The 19725-nt window shown below is 42.8% G+C and overlaps 1 protein-coding gene across 1 annotated transcript in view; it reads left to right on the top strand.

Annotated features, from left to right (window-relative positions):
* The first annotated feature begins 9696 nt into the window (after nt 1-9696).
* Nucleotides 9697-19725, top strand: part of carmil2 (capping protein regulator and myosin 1 linker 2) — a 77750-nt gene continuing 67721 nt past the window's right edge. The window contains exons 1-2 of the mRNA XM_033036273.1: nt 9697-9742; nt 17594-17653. The gene's annotated coding sequence lies outside the window, so the exon portion shown is untranslated. The remainder of the gene's footprint in view (nt 9743-17593; nt 17654-19725) is intronic.

Genomic DNA, 19725 nt, shown 5'->3' with positions numbered 1-19725 from the left:
AAGTGTCATCAACAGTGAAGTGCAAATCAGAAGCAAAGATATTGGTATGTTCATCAATATTTGAGATGTTCTAAAAAAATGGTACATATCTGTGCTAGTGGGAAAATGTGTTTTAAATTTATCATTAAGCTAGCAGCAGCAATGGTAAACCACTTACTTCAAAGCTCATGTTAGGAGTATTTCATTCTGAACTAGTGACTGATTTTATCTGGAAAACAATAGAGAAACTGCAGTTGGTCCTGCTCTGCAGTCGAGAGTAGGGAGGGGGTAACATGTAAATATGTAACTCAGATCTAACACTCGGTTGTCATGAGCTGCTATCAGGCCTAGAGCCTGGTCTTGCAATAAAATCCGGGCATCTTGTTCATTTGTGTGCATTTATACCACTGCCGAGGTCGTTTCCATTTAATAGACGGAAACAGAAAATTACATAGAAACATAGAAAGTATGTGGAGGTGGAGGCCATTCGGCCCTTTCGAGCCAGCACCACCATTCCATATGATCATGGCTGATCATCCCGAATCCATGCCCTGTTCCTGCTTTTCCCCCCCATATCCCTTGATTCGGTTAGCCCTAAGAGATGTAAACTCAACTAAACATTGTGAATCATAATCGAGAGTTGATAGGCAGAAGGATAACCCTTTAACAACAGTGATGTGCAGATGGATCGTGGGGTCCAAGTCTATAGCTCCCTGAAAATAACAAAGCAAGTAGATGGAGTGGTAAAGAATGCGTATGGTATGCTCACCTTTATTGGACTGGGCATTAGAGTCAAGAAGTCATGAGGCAGTTCTGTACAAATTTGGTCATGCCACATTTGGAGTATTGCGTGCAGTTCTGGTCACCCCGTTCCGGGAATGATGTGGAAGCTTTGGAGAAGGTGCAGAAAAGGTTTACCAGAAAGCTGTCCGGATTAGAGGGGCATTAGCTACAGATAGAGGTTGAACATAGAAACATAAAAAATAGGTGCAGGAGTAGGCCATTCGGCCCTTCGAGCCTGCACCGCCATTTGATATGATCATGGTTGATCATCCAACTCAGTATCCCATCCCTGCCTTCTCTCCATACCCCCTGATCCCTTTAGCCACAAGGGCCACATCTAACTCCCTCTTAAATATAGCCAATGAACTGGCCTCAACTACATTCTGTGGCAGAGAATTCCACAGATTCACCACTCTCTGTGTAAAAAATGATTTTCTCATCTCGGTCCTAAAAGACTTCCCTCTTATCCTTAAACTGTGACCCCTAGTTCTGGACTTCCCCAACATCGGGAATAATCTTCCTGCATCTAGCCTGTCCAACCCCTTAAGAATTTTGTAAGTTTCCATAAGATCCCCCCTCAATCTTCTGAATTCTAGCATGATTTGCTTTCTTTGGAACTCCAGAGGTTGAGGGGAGGCCTGACAGACGTATATAAAATTATGAGAGGCATAGATAGGGCAGACCATCAGAACCTTTTTCTCAGGGTGGAAATGTCAAAGTCTAAAGGGCACAGCTTTAAGGTGAAGAGCAAGTTTTATATTACACAGAGTGTGGTGGGAACCTGGACCGTGCTGTCAGGGGTGGTGGTGGTCAGATAGGATGGTGGTGTTTAAAAGGCTTTTAGATAGGCAGATAGAGATGTTGGGAATGGAGGAATATGGGTCATGTGAAAGCAGATAAGGTTTGCTTACTTTGGCCCCTTGTTCAGCACAGACCTCATGCTCGGATGAAGGGTGTGCTCATGCACTGTATTGCTCTATGTTGTATTATATTCAAGCTATTAGCAAGGTGTTATGGACTGAGAAGTGAAGTAGTGACTTTGCTAATACTCACTTGATTACCCCTTTAAATTAACATGTATTTGACTAAGCGTTGTGGACAATGCCATAATGTGGTGGGATTCTTGCCAATTGCTCAATGTTCTCTCCTTGATCTCCATTGGTAGATGACAAGATGGTACTTGTTATCTCTGAAAGAAAACATGGAAGCAATACAGACAACAACTGAGAAAAATCCAGAGAGAAATAGTAATTCGAAGAATTTGATTTCAAGATATAATATGAAATTGCACTAATTGTGAATCCTTAAAATACTTTGTTTCAAATCCTGAAAATACTTCAGTGGCTTCATGTTTTTAGCTTTCTGAGGATACCTACAAGTATGTAGTGTTTGCTTTAAAAAAAAATCCAAATACAGATGCAAAAAGCAGAGAATTTCACTATTAAACAAATTCAACCATAGAAACCAGCAGGCCTTTGATTCTCCCCAGTCCACAGTGCGTTTGTTAATCTGAATCATTATGTGAATAGGAAAGATTTAGAGGGTTATTATGGGCTTAATTAAGACAAATGGGACTGGGTAGATGGGGATCTTGGCCGGTAGGGACTGGTTGGGCTGAAGGGTCTGTCCCCGTGCTGTATTACTCTGATTTTAAAATAAGAATGCCCCAATTGAACACTTTCCATGACTATGAAGGACTTGTTAGAAGTGTGTACGTGTGGACATGATTTATGCATTGGGGATCATCTGGCAAGACTAGCTGTCGGGTTCATTAAACAACAACCAGATGGCACAATACTGAAAATTGGCAACTATCCATGAAGTTGTACTTCCATAAGTTTCAATGTCTTCTCTGGGAGCGAGCAGGAAATGAATTAGGAAAGGGAAATTAATGTGCCTTATTAGGAATATTTTTCCTTCTCATTAAAGGAATGCTATACATTGGAGATCTGGGTATCTTTTTACAAGGAAGTAAACATGCAGATATAACTGGTTAAATAGGAAGCCACGTGGAATGCTGTAAAATAGATGAAGTAAATAGGGAACTCTTCCCACAGTAAATGAAAAAATTTAAAACCTGCTGTGCTACAAATCTAAAAATATAGCATTGCAGAATATACATTCAGCTGCTCAGGCAATGCGGGCTGGAAGATACGTTTAAGAATGTTGGCTTGTTTACTGCATGGCTTTTAGTTATTTCCAATGTATTCAATGTTTAATTTTTTAATGTTTTTTAAATTTACATCTCAAAATATCTTGGACTATCCTGGCAAATGTTGTCAGATAGACACAAAGTGCTGGAGTAACTCAGCAGATGCAGCATCTCTGGAGAAATAGGATGGGTGACGTTTAATCTCCAAACTGAAAACGGAACTAAACTGAAGGCACCTGAGGGACAGCTTTTATACACATAGAGTGCTAGGCATATGGAACGAGCTGCTGGTGGAGGTAGTTGAGGTGGTTGCTATCACAACATTTAAAAAAAACATTTGGACAGGTTCATGATTAGGATAGGTTCAGAGGCATATGGGCCAATCGCAAGTAGGTGGGACTAGTGTAGATGGGGCATGTTGGTCGGCATGGGCAAGTTGGGCCGAATGAGATGATTTAAATTTGGTGTTGTGTCAACCTGACATTGAACTGCTGTGTTGGATTAGAAGTATGAAAGCAAATCCTCAGCCTCCAGTACTGTTAAAATATATCCTGACCAACAATTTGAATGCATAAAGGGCATTGAATCCACAGAAATATAACTGGCACCCAATTGCAGATAACCATCATGTGTTTGCAAGTACGCACATACATTTCATGCCAAGTAAGTTGTTGGCGAGATTGCCTGGTGAGGAATTATCTGACCATTCTGACTCTTTTGGTTCAACAGTTTCCATTTTCTTTTTCTTTACTAAAAGTTTGCAGCAACTATGTACATAGGCATTTGAAAAGTGAAGGATTGCATATATTTGTAAGAATAGATCGCTGAGCCTCAGGAATGCAAATTGCAATGAGCAGCAATTTACCAACTCAGAAAATTGACCTTTATATAATTTGTTTATTCATAATTAATTCAAATAAAATATTCTTTATAATTTCACATGTTTTGAAAATGCTATTGTGTTTAGTATTTTAGTATAGAGATGCAGTGCGGAAACAGGGCCTTCGGCCCACTGAGTCCGTGCCGACTAGCGATCCTATCCACACTATCCTACATACACGAGGGACAAAAAACATCGCAATTTTATCAAAGCCAATTAACCTACAAACGTGAATGTCTTTGGAGTGTGGGAGAAACCAGAGCACCCGGGGAAAACCCACGCACGTCACTGGGAGAACGTACAACCCCTATACAGACAGCACCTGTAGTCAGGATCGAACCCGGGTCTCTGGCATTGTAAGGCTGCAACTCTACTACTGCGCCACCATGCTGTCCGTGAAACACATTTAAAATTAATAATTTGATTTAACTGGCAGTATTAATGTAACTGACATGAGTTAAGTAGAAACTATAACATTGTGTTTTGCTAAATCAAATGGCTTACCCAGGATATAAAAGGTTTCAAAATACTGTATTCAATATATTAACTCCCTCAAATAATCGCTGGAAACAAAGCAACCAAAACATCACTCTTACCTTTGGTAACATTTATGCATCGTAGTCAAAAGTTATTGCGGATATTGGATTTTCTCTCTGGAACTATTTCGCTATCATGCTGAGAACTATATCCTGCACTCTTGTATCTGTCTCTCCGCTCTATCATTTGTTCCTGTTTTAGCCTGATTGTATTCATTTATAGTATTATCTGTTTAGTTTGGATAACACACTATCTCGGTGCACATGAAATAATAAACCTAACCTAGATTGTTGATCCAAAGACACTGCAGAAACCTGTCACTTCAGTGCTGTGCTGCAAAAGTACTGCATTGTCAGGATATATATTACAAATAAGACATTAAACTTAATTCTGTCTGGAATCTACATTCTGTCTTGAAGATCCTTTTACATTATTTTGGGTAGAATGTGGAGTTTTTCATTTTGATTCGTGTAGAATACCGTGAGGTATGACAGGTAAATTCATGCTCAAGGTGAAATTAGGAGGCAACTAATAAAATGGCTTGCAAAGTATAAGCAAGTTCGGTATTCCGACTGCGCATGCCCAGGTCATAGGTCACTCGCGATAAACATTCTCGGCAGCTGTGCTGCTGCATGAATACAGACCTGTGTTTCATCCGTAGTCAGGATGGAGCCCGGGTCTCCGGTGCTGCAAGCGCTGTTGAATTGCTACTGGACTGTCCCCGTCCCCTCCCGGGTGTCCCATCCCCGTCTGGGGGAGGCCGGAGATGTCCCTGGACTGACGGGACACCGGCCCGTTGCAGTGGCGGCCCTGGCTTAAGGCCAGCAGGGAGAAGAAGCGCTAACTCCAGCTCAACTTTGCCTGTCCCGCCAGGTTAACCGACAGCCCTGGACTAACGGGACACCGGACCGGAGCAGTGGAGTTAGCGCTTCTTGTATGCACACATATAACCACAAACCTACAAATGAATAAACAATAACTGTGCACCGTCAAATATAATGCCTCAGTTCTAGAAGGAAGAACCTGGGATGAACATTCTTCTTCTTCTTCTTCTTCCTGCGTATGGCGTGCACAGCCTAAAGTCGCAGGGCAACTTGTTCTATTTGATCTTATTTGATTGTGCACGCCGGGTTGATTGCAGGGCGGACCACGTGAAGGTTGCAAGCTTCCACCCCAGGGATAAGCATTGAATCTGCTGCATTGTAATAGAACTTTAACGGAAGTTCTTCTTTGTTAATATTGAGTTGCTATAAAATCATATTTTGCCATTAATTAGAAAGACAATACCTATGCCACAGTTTGCATCCTCTCAATTACAAAAGCAACATGCATCCCACCTCTCATGCTAAATGAGTGAACCTATTTCCTGAATTGTTATTTCAATAGGTTCAGAAGTGATAATGTGACAAGTGCGGTAGGTGCACAAGTGACAAGACAAGACAAGAGACATTTATTGTCACATGCACCAACCGATACAATGAAATTTGTGGTCAAGTGCAGCTTCAACCTATGATTCCACTTCCTTGTCAAATATTCCCTTATATAGTAAAGAGGCAACTGATATAACCACAGCTCAAACTAAGTAGGCAGGTGCATATTCTTGTGTAAAATAATCTATTTGCTTCTTAACGTGTGCGTGACACAAATGAATATTACTTAAAGGTAATATCGTTTGCTCGGTGTTTAAAAGTAGCAGTACTCCCACCACGTTCATTTGCATGCATATTAATATTTAGGTCATAAGGCATGGCCTTTGAAATAAGCAATTTAACTTTCCTGCACTTACAACAGCATGCATATTTTAAGATGAAAAAGCAATTCTATATCAACTGTTACAATACCTGTGATGTTTAAGCAGAACGTGGATGCTGTTTTGTGCTGGATTTGAGATAATGGCATAAAAATTGAGACTGCAACCATGTTTATTAAAACGTATCTGCAAGAGATATTTTAAGCAAACAAATACAATCAATCATCTTATTACATACGTTCATATCATGCATTAATGTCAAGAGAAGAAACCCAGGGTCTGTCGTGATATTTGGGGCATTGTCAACCTCAAATGTTATTTCTTTGCTATTATTTATTCTTGGCATATGTGTAAAGCTAATGTGCCTGCTTTAATTGCCAATCGTAATTCAATCCGTTTAGAAACAGAACATACAGGCTTAACTGTATCGTAACAAAGCTCTCCCATCATCCATTAGAACTAGAAGCAAAGAGATCTTTGGAAACTCAAAGCATTCAGCGGTTCCATTAATTTAGCACCTTGCCTCATATTCCTAGTTTCCCAAACAATTCTAGGGACCAACCCAACATTTCCTCTTCTAGAAGATAGGAAAGGTTTTGAGTAATATGGGCCCAAAGTGGCTAGGTGGGATTAGCATAGATGGGGCATCTTGGTCGGTGTGGGAAAGTGGGAGTGAAGGGCGTGTTTCTGCATTGTATGACAGTCTCTAAGATGGAAGACTACCACCTCTTCTCCAACTTCTAGTGCAAAACTGCTTCTTCCAGATTTTGCAGTTTAGTTCAGAGATACAGCTCAGAAACACGCCCTTTGGCCCAACATGTCCGTGCCAAACATCGAGCGCCCGTATATTAGTTCTACGTCCTGCACACTATGGTCAATTTTACAGCAGCCAGTTAACCTACAAACCTCCATGTCTTTGAAATGTGGGAGGAAACTGGAGCACCCGGAGAAAACCCACCCAATCACAGGCAGAATGTACAAACTCTGCACAGACAGCACCTGTAGTCAGTATTGAACCCGAGTCTCTGGCACTGTGAGGCAACAACACCACCACTACACCACTGTGCTACTGCCCAGATTAATAATAATATTTTTACAATTTTAATAATTTATTAATAATACGAACAGCAGCATTAATACCTCCAGAAACTACTCCAGTATTTTAATTTAAAAAAAAAGTGAAGATTGGCTATTGGGGAATCTCATTCAAATGACACCATACAAATTGAATCATAAGTTATCTGTGAGGGTCTTGCCAGCATAATGAAAAATAAAACACTTACAGATTATCAATTGAACATTTAATTATTCATAATGCTTTAGTACAGCGCCTTGCGATGTTTTTCTGTATATGGATACGTAACGCCACTTAGGGTAAGTTCTGTGCGTCCAGCTGGTATGATAGCCTGAGCATTTCATTAACTGTAACAAAATTAAGGCTAAGATAGCCACAAAAAGCTGGAGTACCTCAGCTGGAAAGTCGTCTGATGAAGGGTGTCGACCTGAAATGTCACCGATTCCTTCTCTCCAGAGATATCTGCCTGTCCCGCTGAGTTACTCCAGTTTTTTGTGTCTCTGTTCGGTTTAAACCAGCATCTGCAGTTCCTTCCTACACAGGATTAAGGTTCACACCCAACATTTCATACTTGGGTTTTACGTTATGCAGAAATGACCAGCAGAATCCTTCTTTTTAGGAACTTACCGGGAAAGCTGCCCATCAGTCCATCATTGAAACTATCGAGGTTGAGAATAAAAGTCTCCCTTGAATAATTACTTGAGTTCAGCAATTTGTCTTAATTAATTAAAAAAAAATAAAAAATTCCTTTAATCTGGCTAGCACAGTGCACTACAGTAAAGGGATTGCAGATTGCTTGCAGTTTCCAAAGATCTCACAGCTTCTGGTCAAATGAACCTCAAAATCCACCAATGAGGTATTTAAGTGAGTGACCTAATAGTTACACTTTGCACCAAGGTGTGTAGATTACGGATCAGCCTCGACAGACATCTGCAGACCCACAAGTAGATGACCCTATGGAGAGGAGAGGAGAGGAGAGGAGAGGAGAGGAGAGGACAGTCAGACTCGTTTCGAGTGACCGTCTGTGATGATGAGTTACACTTTAATCACTTCAACAAAGTGTATGAGCTGCTGAAGATTTGTTATTGATCAACCAATTGGAGTACATGTTGCTAGTTCCATTTAAATGTCATCATACCCCGTCGCCCATTCCTTCTCTCCAGAGATGCTGCCTCGCCCGCTGAGTTATTCCAGCATTTCGTGTCCACCTTCGATCTAAACCAGCATCTGCAGTTCTTTCTTACACATTGAGAGGTTAACCTGATGGGGTTTACTTGAAATGATTAACATGGATTATTTTGGTTTCTTAAATGTATTTCTGAATCATTTTTTTAATATTGTTGGTTAGCAAGTGTATTTCAAAAATATCTTTAAAGCTGCTAAATGTATTTCTGTTGTTGCCTCGGCTTTCGGACAAAAATATCCCTTCATTGGTCTCCTCACCTCCAACCACCTCCCACCCGCGTACACATGCACACACCGCCCTCGAAACTGTGCTGCCTAATGTGGATGGTATAATGGAGATTAAGTTGACACAAAAGTAACTACAAGCATTGGGTGCTTTACAAATCTCTTTAAAAGAAACTTACAGCTTAAATATATATATTTTAGAGAACCAGAGTTTTAAAATGTATGTACTGGAAAGTTAAAATAAGGCTACACACATAAAGGGTTGCTGAAACAATATTATTATTTTTACTATCTACCAAAGGCTATCTCTTTGAATGGCATTGGTTGAATACAATCAATCCCAGCCTCTGCTATGTTTTACACGACTTAACCATCTTTAAGGGAAACCCAGATTGTACAGTTATATTTTAAAATCAAAAAAATATACACCAGAGGCTGTGCAATTGTCCTCTTAGTATCTTGGACAAGAGAGGATGATGCTGTAGTCGGGTCTCTGGCGCTGTAAGGCAGCTACTCTATCACTGCGCCACCGTGCCGCCCCAAGACTTGGAGAAGAATGTTTCCAGTCCTTCTGTGGCCTTATACTTGACCTTGCCATATACTGCAGCATTTGAGAGCGTGCACAAAGGTGTACTGTGATACACGATGGAATGTTACTAATTGTTCATTCTGTAGTCAGCCTCAATACACGATTAACTCTATGTCACGCAGACACCAACGAGGATCTGCATTCCTCCATAAAGGCGCTGCACCTGTGTTGTGGGTAAATTGAATGGCCACCATAACATGGGGAAATTTCAGTGTCATATCAAAACACCTGCAATTAAATTAATTATTTTAGATCAGCAACGCACATTTATGAACCAGTTGGAGAGAATACCCGGGTGTCGGACGTTCTTCCCAGGTAGGGGAGTATAAGAGTAAAGTGAGTCCAGAATATAAATAGATATATATTGCGTTTCATAGTATAGCATATCTGTAGTACAGCATGAATGATCTATTAGATATTTTCCTGGCCATTTCTTTCATGTGTAAGGAATGTACTTTGAATCTCCTAAAGTTGATTTTTATTTTGTACGATATTTTTTATTCCAGAATGACTAAAATGTTTTTTTTGTGTTTCAGGCCATTACATTGTGGCGGGCATATTTGTTGCCTATTCGGGTCCCTGCTAAGGTAAGCTCTAATGATCACCGACTAAGCTCTAATGATCTTTTCTCTTTGTCCATTTTTATGTTCATTTTCACTATTGAATAAAATATTTAAATTGTAAATAGTCAGGATCGAACCTGGCTCTCTGGCGCTGTAAGGCAGCAACTCTGTCACCGTGCCATCCCATGTTTAGCGAATGTGTACGTTTCCAGTTTATCAAGAGATGTACACTAAATTTATATTTTTGGGGGGGGAAAAAACTTGAAATAATTCTTTAGATTAGGGATAGTCAGTAGCCCCAAGTTGGCCGACCTGAGGGACCTGGAGGTAGAATGGTGAGTTAGAAGATTTTTGATATAGGGGGAGGCAAGCCCGTTAAGGGCTTTGTATACGAATAAGAGGAGCTTGAAGTTGATTCTGTACCGTACTGGGAGCCAGTGGAGAGAAGCCAGGATCGGGGTGATGTGGTCCCTTTTACGGGTACCCGTCAGAAGTCTCGCTGCGGCGTTTTGAACCAATTACAGGCGGGACAGGGATGATTGGCTGATGCCAGTGTATAGGGAGTTGCAGTAGTCAAGGCGGGAGGAGATGAATGCGAGGATGATTTTTTCAAGGTCGTCGAATTGGAGGAATGGTTTGATTTTAGCTATTGTACGAAGCTGGAAGAAACCAGCTTTTAACACAGAGTTGACTTGCTTGCAAACTTTAATGCGGAGTCAAATATCACGCCAAGGTTTTTGACGTGCGGTTTGACTAAGGAGGTTAGGCTTCCAAGGCTGCCTGTTATCGTTTTGATAGAGTTGGAGGGGCCGAGTAGGTTGACCTCAGACTTGCTCTCGATTAGTTGGAGGAAGTTCTGAGCCATCCAAAATTTTATGTCCTCGAGGCAGTGCATGAGGCTGATTAAATTTGACCGGTTGTTGGGTTTCAGGGGGAGATAGAGCTGTGTGTCATCTGCATAACAGTGGAAATATATGTCGTGCCTTTGAATGACTTGGCTGATGGGGAGCATGTACAGAGAGAAGAGAATGGGGCCTAGGATGGAGCCTTGTGGCACCCCGCAGGAAAGGCTAGCTGGGGAAGAGAAAGAATTGTTGGTAGAGAAACTCCTATTTTTGAGGTAGGAAACGAACCAGCTCTGGGCAGTGCCACAAGATGGCGCTGGCAGTCTCTGGATTATCCTGATGGCCAATCTTTGCGTGTATGTGTGCACGTGCGTGTGCGCGCGTGTGCGCGTGTGTGTGTGTCCCTCCCTCCCTCCCTTACTGTCTGTGGGCAGGAAGAGGTTCTAGCATCTCAGGCTTGCCCCGGCCATTCAGTCTTAGTCTCAGATAGAGGAATTGACTGATTAGGGCTTCTTTTCCCGGCAGTCCAATCTCGACCACACGGTGGCGCTGATGGTCTTAGGTTTGTCCCAGTGGCTCAGTCTTCCTCTGCAACAGGGGAACACAACTTGGAGAGGGCCAGTTCACTTATCTCCCTTCCTCACCTTTTCTTTCTTCTTTATTAATTCTAGTTCTTTCATAATATAATCACCATTTTAATATTATTGCCTATGTACTACTAACAGTTATATTGAAGACGATTTCTTATTTTATCTTACAAAGATTTCCGCGCTGTATCTCTAAATCTAAAGATTGAAGATTTGACTTTCACAACCTATGACTAGTGGCTGTGACTAGTGGTGTGCCTTAGGGTTCAGTGCGAGGCCCATTGTTCTTTGTGGTTTATAACAATGAAATCAATGAGAATGTAGAAAATGATTAGTAAATTGAGGTCAGAGGATGAGGGTGATCTTGTTGAGGTGTATGAAATCATGAAGGGAATAGATAGATTTACCCAGAATAGAGGAAGAACCAGGGGATTTAGGTTTAAGGTGAGAAGGGTAAGATTTAATAGGAACCTGAGGGTGGTGAGTACATGGAAGGAGCTGTCAAATGAGGTCGTTGAGGCAGGTACCGTAACAACATTTAAAAGACATTTGGACAAACACATGAATAGAAGATAGACAAAAATGTTGGAGAAGCTCAGCGGGTGAGGCAGCCTCTATGGAGCGAAGGAAATAGGCAACGTTTTGGACTGAAACGTTGCCTATTTCCTTCGCTCCATAGATGCTGCCTCACCCGCCGAGTTTCTCCAGCATTTTTGTCTACCTTCGATTTTCCAGCATCTGCAGTTCCTTCTTATACATGAATAGGAATGGTTTATAGGGATATGGGTCAAACATGGGTAGGTTGGACTAGTATACATGGGTATCTTGGTTGGCAAGGGCAAGTTGGCTGAAGGGCCTGTTTCTGCACTGTATGACTTTGGACTATGACGCTGGAATACAAAAGTAGACACAGTCTAAGCTTGATCCTGTGTAAGAGGGAAATGCAGATACTGGTTTAAACCGAAGATAGACACACAAAGCTGGAGTACCTTAAGCGGCCTTTTCACGGGGCGAGTTGACGCAAGATGTCACCAGAGTGAAGAGGTCGTGGTCCAGCACGAGTCTCGCACGATATAACGGCAGTAGATAAAGAGTTCCCACGGTACTCGGCATTTCTGCTATTTGTGCGAGTGACTTGTCCGTTTCCCGAGCTTTCCCGTTAAATCTTGAATGAACATCGTGAACTACACGTGACACAAATGATGTAACTTTTTTTTTCACACACTATATATATCCTCCCTTGGTTGAATTGGCTCATTTGGAGACATATTTTACTGTGTATGTGGGAGACACAGATGGACTGAGCACAGTACCTCGGTCTTACTGTGTGTGGGAGAGGGGGAGAAAGAGACGTACACTCACAGAGGCAGAGTCTCTCAGCCTGTGTAAGAGGGAGGGAGAGAGAGAGAGAGGCACACACAAGGTGGATGTGAAATCTCACCTGCCTGTTTCAGTGACAGACACCCGCCGTCAGTAAATGAAGACACCCCCATCTGTCTCCCCCTCCTCTCCCTCGACTCCCCCACCTTTCTCTCCCAACTCCAGTCCCGTCCCGACCCCCTGGGAAACTGAATAGAGCAACAGTCAACTGCTGCCTGTGCGCTGATATGACAATAAAGGCTACTTTACTTTACTGAGTTAAAGAGTTCCCACGGTAGACTGTAAAACTGGGACCCTGGTTCTGGACTCCCCCAACACCGGAACCCTTCTTCAGACAGCCTAATCGGAATTGAGTCTGAAGATGTGTCTCGTCCCGAAACATCAGCTTTTTTTCTCCAGAGATGCTGCTTGACTCGCTGAGTTACTCCAGCTTTTTGTGTCTGTCTTCGGTTTAAACCAGCATGTGCAGTTCACTCCTTACACGGGTCTCTGTACAACATTGATTGGTAGCGTTCCGGACCCCTGGACCCGAGGACTCCGACCTGTATCTCTCAAAGAAGTACATGTGAAAAAGTTCTCACGGACCATAAAAATGCGTAACCTTTCAGTAAAGTCCCTTTTAAAGTCCCTTTTAAAGATTATAGTTATTTTCTTGAATCTCATTAACATAACTCATGAATAAGTTGATGTCCATATGCGGATGCAAATCTTTATTTTTATTTATTTTTTAAATTCAATCCCACATAAGATAATTTTTACTCACCTTCTGTTCCCTCTGTCCAGCTTCCGGGTTCACCGTTCGCAGGAGTTCCCACGGTACCCACAAGAGTTATTACGGATATCGCACTGGCCACTACGTTCATATAATGTTGCAATACTCAACCACAAGTGTACAAGTCAATCTTGGAGAAATTCAAACTTTCTTGAATTTTCTCCCGAGTGACCAAGATACACGATTACCTGCCGTTAGCGCTACGGTGGTCCACGGTGGTCCACGAATGCCGTACTGTTATCGCACGAGGTTCCCACGATGTTAAACTCCGATTAACTCTTGCGTCAAGTCGCCCCGTGAAAAGGCCGCTTTAGCAGGACAGGCAGCATCTCCGGAGAGAAGGAATGGATGATGTTTTGGGTCGAGATCCTTCAGACAGAGAGATATAGACAGTGATGTGGAGAGATAAAGAACAATGAAAACGAGCATTAGCGGAAATCGCTATCAAAACATGGGACACACACACACACACACACACACACACACACACACACACACACACACACACACTCACTCACACTCACACCTTCGGCTTCGGCCGTGGGCCCTGTGGACGGTAACATCAGGAGCAGAGTGCGGGGTGAGTCTGCAGCGACCACACCCCTCTGCCCACACACCCCTTTCCCTCCCCCTCACACCACCACACTACCCCTCACCTCCCCCCTCCCCCACATCCTCCCCCACACACCCCCTCCCCCACACACACACCCTCCCCCACGCACACCCCCTCTCCCATGGGGAGAGTTTCAGGCGGGGGGAGTGTCCTCCGACAGGCCCCGCCTGAAGAACGCAACAAGAGACGCAACACATACAAACCTCCCCTCCCACCACACACCCCCTCCCCCACACCATGCTCTTCCCCCCCTCCACCTCCACCCCTCTGCCCACACACATCCCCACTCCCCTCCTCCCCTCCTACCGCACATGAAGAGGAAGGGGGAGGAGTGCTGGGGGATGAGGGGAAATGAGCCGCGCCTGCGCAGTTAGGGGCCATGGGTGAGTGGTGGAATATTGCGTTGGGGGAACGGGTTGCGTTGGGGGAAACAAGTGAGTGGTGGAATATTGCGTTGGGGAATGGGTTGCGTTGGGGGACCAGGCCTCCCGTGTGACTGGGACCCAACGGGTCCCACTTAGTCTAGTTAACCTACAAACCTGTACGTCTTTGGAGTGTGGCAGAAAACCGGGGCACCCGAGGAAAACCCCTGCCGTCACAGGGAGAACATACAAACTCCACACAGGCAGCACCCATAGTCAGCACTGATACTGCATCTATGGCACTGTAGGGCAGTAACTTGACCGCTGCGCCACTGTGTCGCCCTGGAAAAATAATTTTAAGAAGAAACTTTGTTTTTGTAGCTGAATCATTGAAACACTGAAACAACTTCACGCCCTTGTGAGTGAACAATGCTAATCGGTGAATACCAGAGGTTGAGTCAAAATTCTTCATTTCAAATTTACACAACATTGGAACAATCTGTTGCCTTGTGCAAAGACCTGCAGATGCTGCATGCAGTAAATAATCTGTACCTAACCGCAGCACAGAGAGGGCAGGTGGGCATGTTTCATAGAGACCTCAAGTCTATTTATACAAACACCAGCATGAAATGCATTCTAGGCTGAAGATGCATACTAAATAAACTTCAAAGTTCCAAATAAAATGTGCTGTTGTCAGGGATAAATATTATAAGGTGAAAGAGGTTTATTCCCTGACGAGTAAGCACAATGAAGAGAGATAGTAAAAGGCTCTGAAAACACTTACAGGCAAATGTTTCATCTGTGTGGACTGCACATTTGCAGGCGTGTTTCCTCAGCTGCTGGCTTTCATGCAGCTTTGCTATCTGCCCCGTGTAGTATAAGCTGTATGATGATACTGTCTTGTATCCGGCCATGTGGAACCTTTAAAATGGATTGTGAAGAATTGGCCTCTTGTTGGCACAGGCAAATTGGGGGCAATTATTCAAAGTTTTCACTACAAGCTCAAAAATGGTTACATTTATAGTCATACGGCCTGGAAGCAATCCCGACAACTGAACCTGTCCGTGCCGACCAAGGTGCCTGTCCGTGCCAGTCCCATTTCTGACCCACATCCCTCTAAACCAGTGGTTCTCGTAGTGGGTGGCACTTGCCCCTGTTGGGCGGTGGAATTACCTAGGGTGGGCGCTTCGAGGCAAGGGGGTGCCAGGGGTGGGCAGGTCACTGGGCAAGAGAGGTGTCAGTACACATTCGACCTGCTTACAGGTTGGTAGTTCTGCCGTGCATTCCACTCACCTCTATAAAAACGCCCACCTGTTTTGCTAAATAGTATTTCCTGGAACGTTTTCAAAGTTGGGAAACTGTTCTAATGCCTGTCCGTCGCATTGAGAATTTACTGAGTCGTGACGGAGTTACTGAATGTGGTGTCTTGCCAAATGACTATCAGACTTTGAAAAGCTGGTATCTGACTCAAGCAGATCAATTTTGTTAAATTAATTAAACTAAAAAGTTGTAATTGTATTTTGAATAAATGTGCAAATAATTGTAACCATTTTTAATTGTTATTGTGTTATTATCTTCTTGGTGAGTCATGTAACCCACTATTCTGAATAATGCTCTTTATAGGGTAGGTTTGGGAGCACTGGGAATCAGTTTATGGACCCAAGAAGGCGGTGGCCAAAAAAGATTTGGGACCCACTGATCGAACCCTTTCCTCTCCATGTAGCTGCCCAAATGCCTTTTACATGTTGTTATTCTACCTGTCTCAATCACTTCCTCTGGCAGCTCGTCCTCTCAGTTTCCTTTTAAACTTTTCCCCTCCCGTCTTGAACTCATGCCCTCATTTCAGAGTTAGTGTGCTCTATTTTCAAATTGAATCATGCATTCACTTAACAGATACTAAAAGTTAACATTACAATAACACAATCGGTATTAAATTAACCAATCAGACAGCACCCTAGTCGTCGTACTAGTTTCACTGTCGTCCAGTTGAGTTTCACTGTCTGCATAATTTGTTATCACAGCCAACAATGGACCATTGTGAGCTCCACCTTTCCTTGATTATTGTTACCTTTTGCATATCTTTCATTCATTTGCTCCATATCTCTCTATATCACCGGCTGTATCTCCTATTTGCTTTTCCCCTGACTCTCAGTCTGAAGAAGGGTCTCGACCAGAAAAGTCACCTATTCCTTTTCTCTACCTGATGCTTTCTGACCCGCTGAGTTACTCCAGCTTTTTGTGTCTATCTTTGGTTTAAACCAGCATCTGCGGTCCCTTCCTACACAGAACGATCAAGCCTTGTAATTGTCCTTAAATCTTCTTGCTGGATCACGGATCCATTTCATTGCCCCTATGGTTTGATAGAAATCCACTCTCAATTTCTAAAAACACACGGGCAGCTTAATAATGAAATATAAATGAAATTCAACTTTTAAAATGGTAAACATGTAGAGCAATAATGGTGACACGTTTGCTCTCCCATTGTCCATTGAACAATAGCCCATGGTTCAACTTAATCTATTCTTCTCTTGTAAAGAATCTGAACTTCTGAGATATGTGGCTGTAACTTCTATTTAGAGGAAACCCGGTGAAGAAAGGTCCCAACCCGAAACGTTCCCCCATCGACTTTCTCCAGAGATGCTTCCTGACCTCCTGAGTTACTCGAGCATTTTGTGTCAATCTTGTATACCTTCCATACTTGGGGTTCTGTGTATCTTTAGACTTTAGACACACAGCGCAGAAACAGGCCCTTCAGCCCATCGATCACCTGTGTACTAACACTATCATACACACTAGGGTTAATATACAATTTCAACGAAAGCGAATTAACCTACAAACATGTATGTCTTTGGATTGTGGGAGGAAACCGGAGCACCCGGAGAAAACCCACGTGGTCACAGGGAGAATGCACAAACTCCATTCAGACAGCCCCCATAGTCAGGATGGAACCCTATGACTCCGGCATCGTAAGGCATCAACTCTACCGCTGTGGCACCCTTATACAAATACAAATACAATATCATGAGGCATTTTTTCTTGTACTATGAGCTTTTCCTTAATTTGTAGTTCTTATGCACAAGTAAATGGCAGTTAGGGGTATGAAACAGTATTGTTGGGTTGAAAGCTTCTGGTCACCATGCAAGCTACTGATTTGGCAGGTCCTTCAATTTACCAGCTCAAGAATTATTAACTATTAAAACTCCCGCATTCCACTGAAGAGCTACAGTAAGTGCTTGTGGTTTCATGGATCGCCATTCTTTTTTCTGTCGCAGCCCCCCTCACATATAACAATTTGTGCATCTGCCTTTGTTCTCAGGTGGAAAGTTCTTTCAGTTACTTGGAGATCAGTGCAATTGATGTCGCTGATCACAATCAGGTAAGTGTTTCACTTCTCAGCCTCTATCTGTAAGCCCTTACCAACAGAAAAGGTGTTGTAAAGCACAATAATGAATGTTCTCTACAACCAGTTGGTTGTTTAATATAATGTGTCAAATACATAATACATAATCATAAGTCTGAAGAATTGTTATCAGTCCTAAAAAGTTAAAAAATCTTGAGAAAACCTGCTACTGATCTCTGCAAAGATAGAACTTAGAACTGCACAGCACAGGAATAGGCTCATCGGTCCACAGTATTTGTGTCAAATATGATGCCATTTTAAACTGATCTCATCTGCCTGTACATGATCCATATCCCTCTACTCCCTGTACTTCCATATGCCAGTCTACAAGTCTCCTAAACGCCACTATCGTATCTGCCTCTACCACCACCCCTGGCCACGCGTTTCAGGCCCCCAGTGATATCTGTATAACTTGCACCACATATCTCTATTAAACTTTCCCCCCTCTTACCTTAAAGCTATGCCTTCAAATATTGGACATTTCCAGTCTAGTTAAAAGGTTGTGACTGTCTACCCATGTCTAATCGTGACTGTTATGAGATATATGACTTGCTGTCCCATTTTTTGGCACATCTTTGATCCGAGTTGTGAAATATTACAAGGTGTTTTGTTTATATTTCGATGAAAGCTACCTCTAATTTATTTTTTTGCTACATATTATTCAAGGTAGAAGACACATTTTGTTGTTTTAATTTGAAATGATCAAAAATTAATCACTTACTATGATGAAGTATGGAAAATGCATCAGGATAGATACAATGTTCTTCTAGAACTGAGTCGAATATTTCAAATCATTCCTATAAGATGCAGACACAAACAATTGCAATGCTGGTTTACAAAAAAAAGTCATGGTGTTGGATATCTCAGCATGTCAACAGGCCCTTCAGCCCACCATGTCCATGCCAACCATCGATCACCCGTTTCACACTAATTATCCCACGTTCTCATTGGGATGTGGGAGGAAACTGGAACACCCTGCAGGAAACCCACGCGGTCACAGGGAGAACGTGCAAACAGCACACGAGGTCAGGCTCAGGATCGAACCTGGGACTCCGGCGCTGTGAAGCAGCAGCTCTGCCAGCCGCACTACTGCACCAGTCATGTGGTTATGATTCGTAATATTCTTTCCAGCAGAGTGCTGGATGCAGGTTTAAGTGTAGCCTTTAAAAGGGATCCTGAAAACTGTTTGGAAGCAAATAATATTGCCGGAAAATGGGGGAAGGGGTGATGGTATAGAACAAAATGGATTGTTCTTCTAGAGGGACACTGCAGACTCACCATTCTTTGATTCTGTAATGTTACAACAACAATGAACAACAACCATAGAGGTTTTAGGAAAACATCATGCCTGAACTTACCATGTGCTGCGATAAATACTGAATAAAAAAAATTACTAAGGCATATTCTTTTCTTGATGCAGAAGTCTAGGGCAATTATTTATTTATAAACATAAAATCCAACTAAATTTGTGACACTGAATACATTACTTTGGACAGAATATACTCATTTGGACAGGTGCATGACTAGGAAAGATTTGGAGGGATGTGGGCCAAACACGGGCAGGTGAGGCTAGTGTAGAAGGGGCAAGATGGTCGGCGTGGACAAATTGGGCCGAAAGGGCCTGTTTCCACGCGGTATGACTCGATGAATCTACTTGTTCAAAATGTAATTATGATTACAATAATACAGTGTGTGATTTAAAATCAAAACAGAAATCTGATCACGTGTTCATCCTCAGTAAGCGCATAATTAATTACGTTTTGACTTGGAGTTGTGCCCAGGGTACTTGAGATTGCTCTAGAACCCATGTGAGAGGTTGTGTCTGGCACTCTGGGGGGGGAAATGCTAGGTTCAAACACAGAGTGTTCATTCTGATCGATTCTGAATGACCTCAACATCTGTGGTGTAGCAATGGAGTTCTATCATCCACAACTCTGCATTGTACTGTGCTGGGGACAAGCAATGACACTTAGACTTTAGATATACAGCACAGGAACAGGCCCTTCGTCCGTCCAGTCTGCTCCGACCAGCGATCACTAGCACGATCT

This window comes from Amblyraja radiata, chromosome 17 (genome assembly GCF_010909765.2).
Source record: "Amblyraja radiata isolate CabotCenter1 chromosome 17, sAmbRad1.1.pri, whole genome shotgun sequence".
In the NCBI taxonomy this organism is placed as follows: domain Eukaryota; kingdom Metazoa; phylum Chordata; class Chondrichthyes; order Rajiformes; family Rajidae; genus Amblyraja; species Amblyraja radiata.
This window is presented reverse-complemented; position numbering and strand designations above follow the sequence as displayed.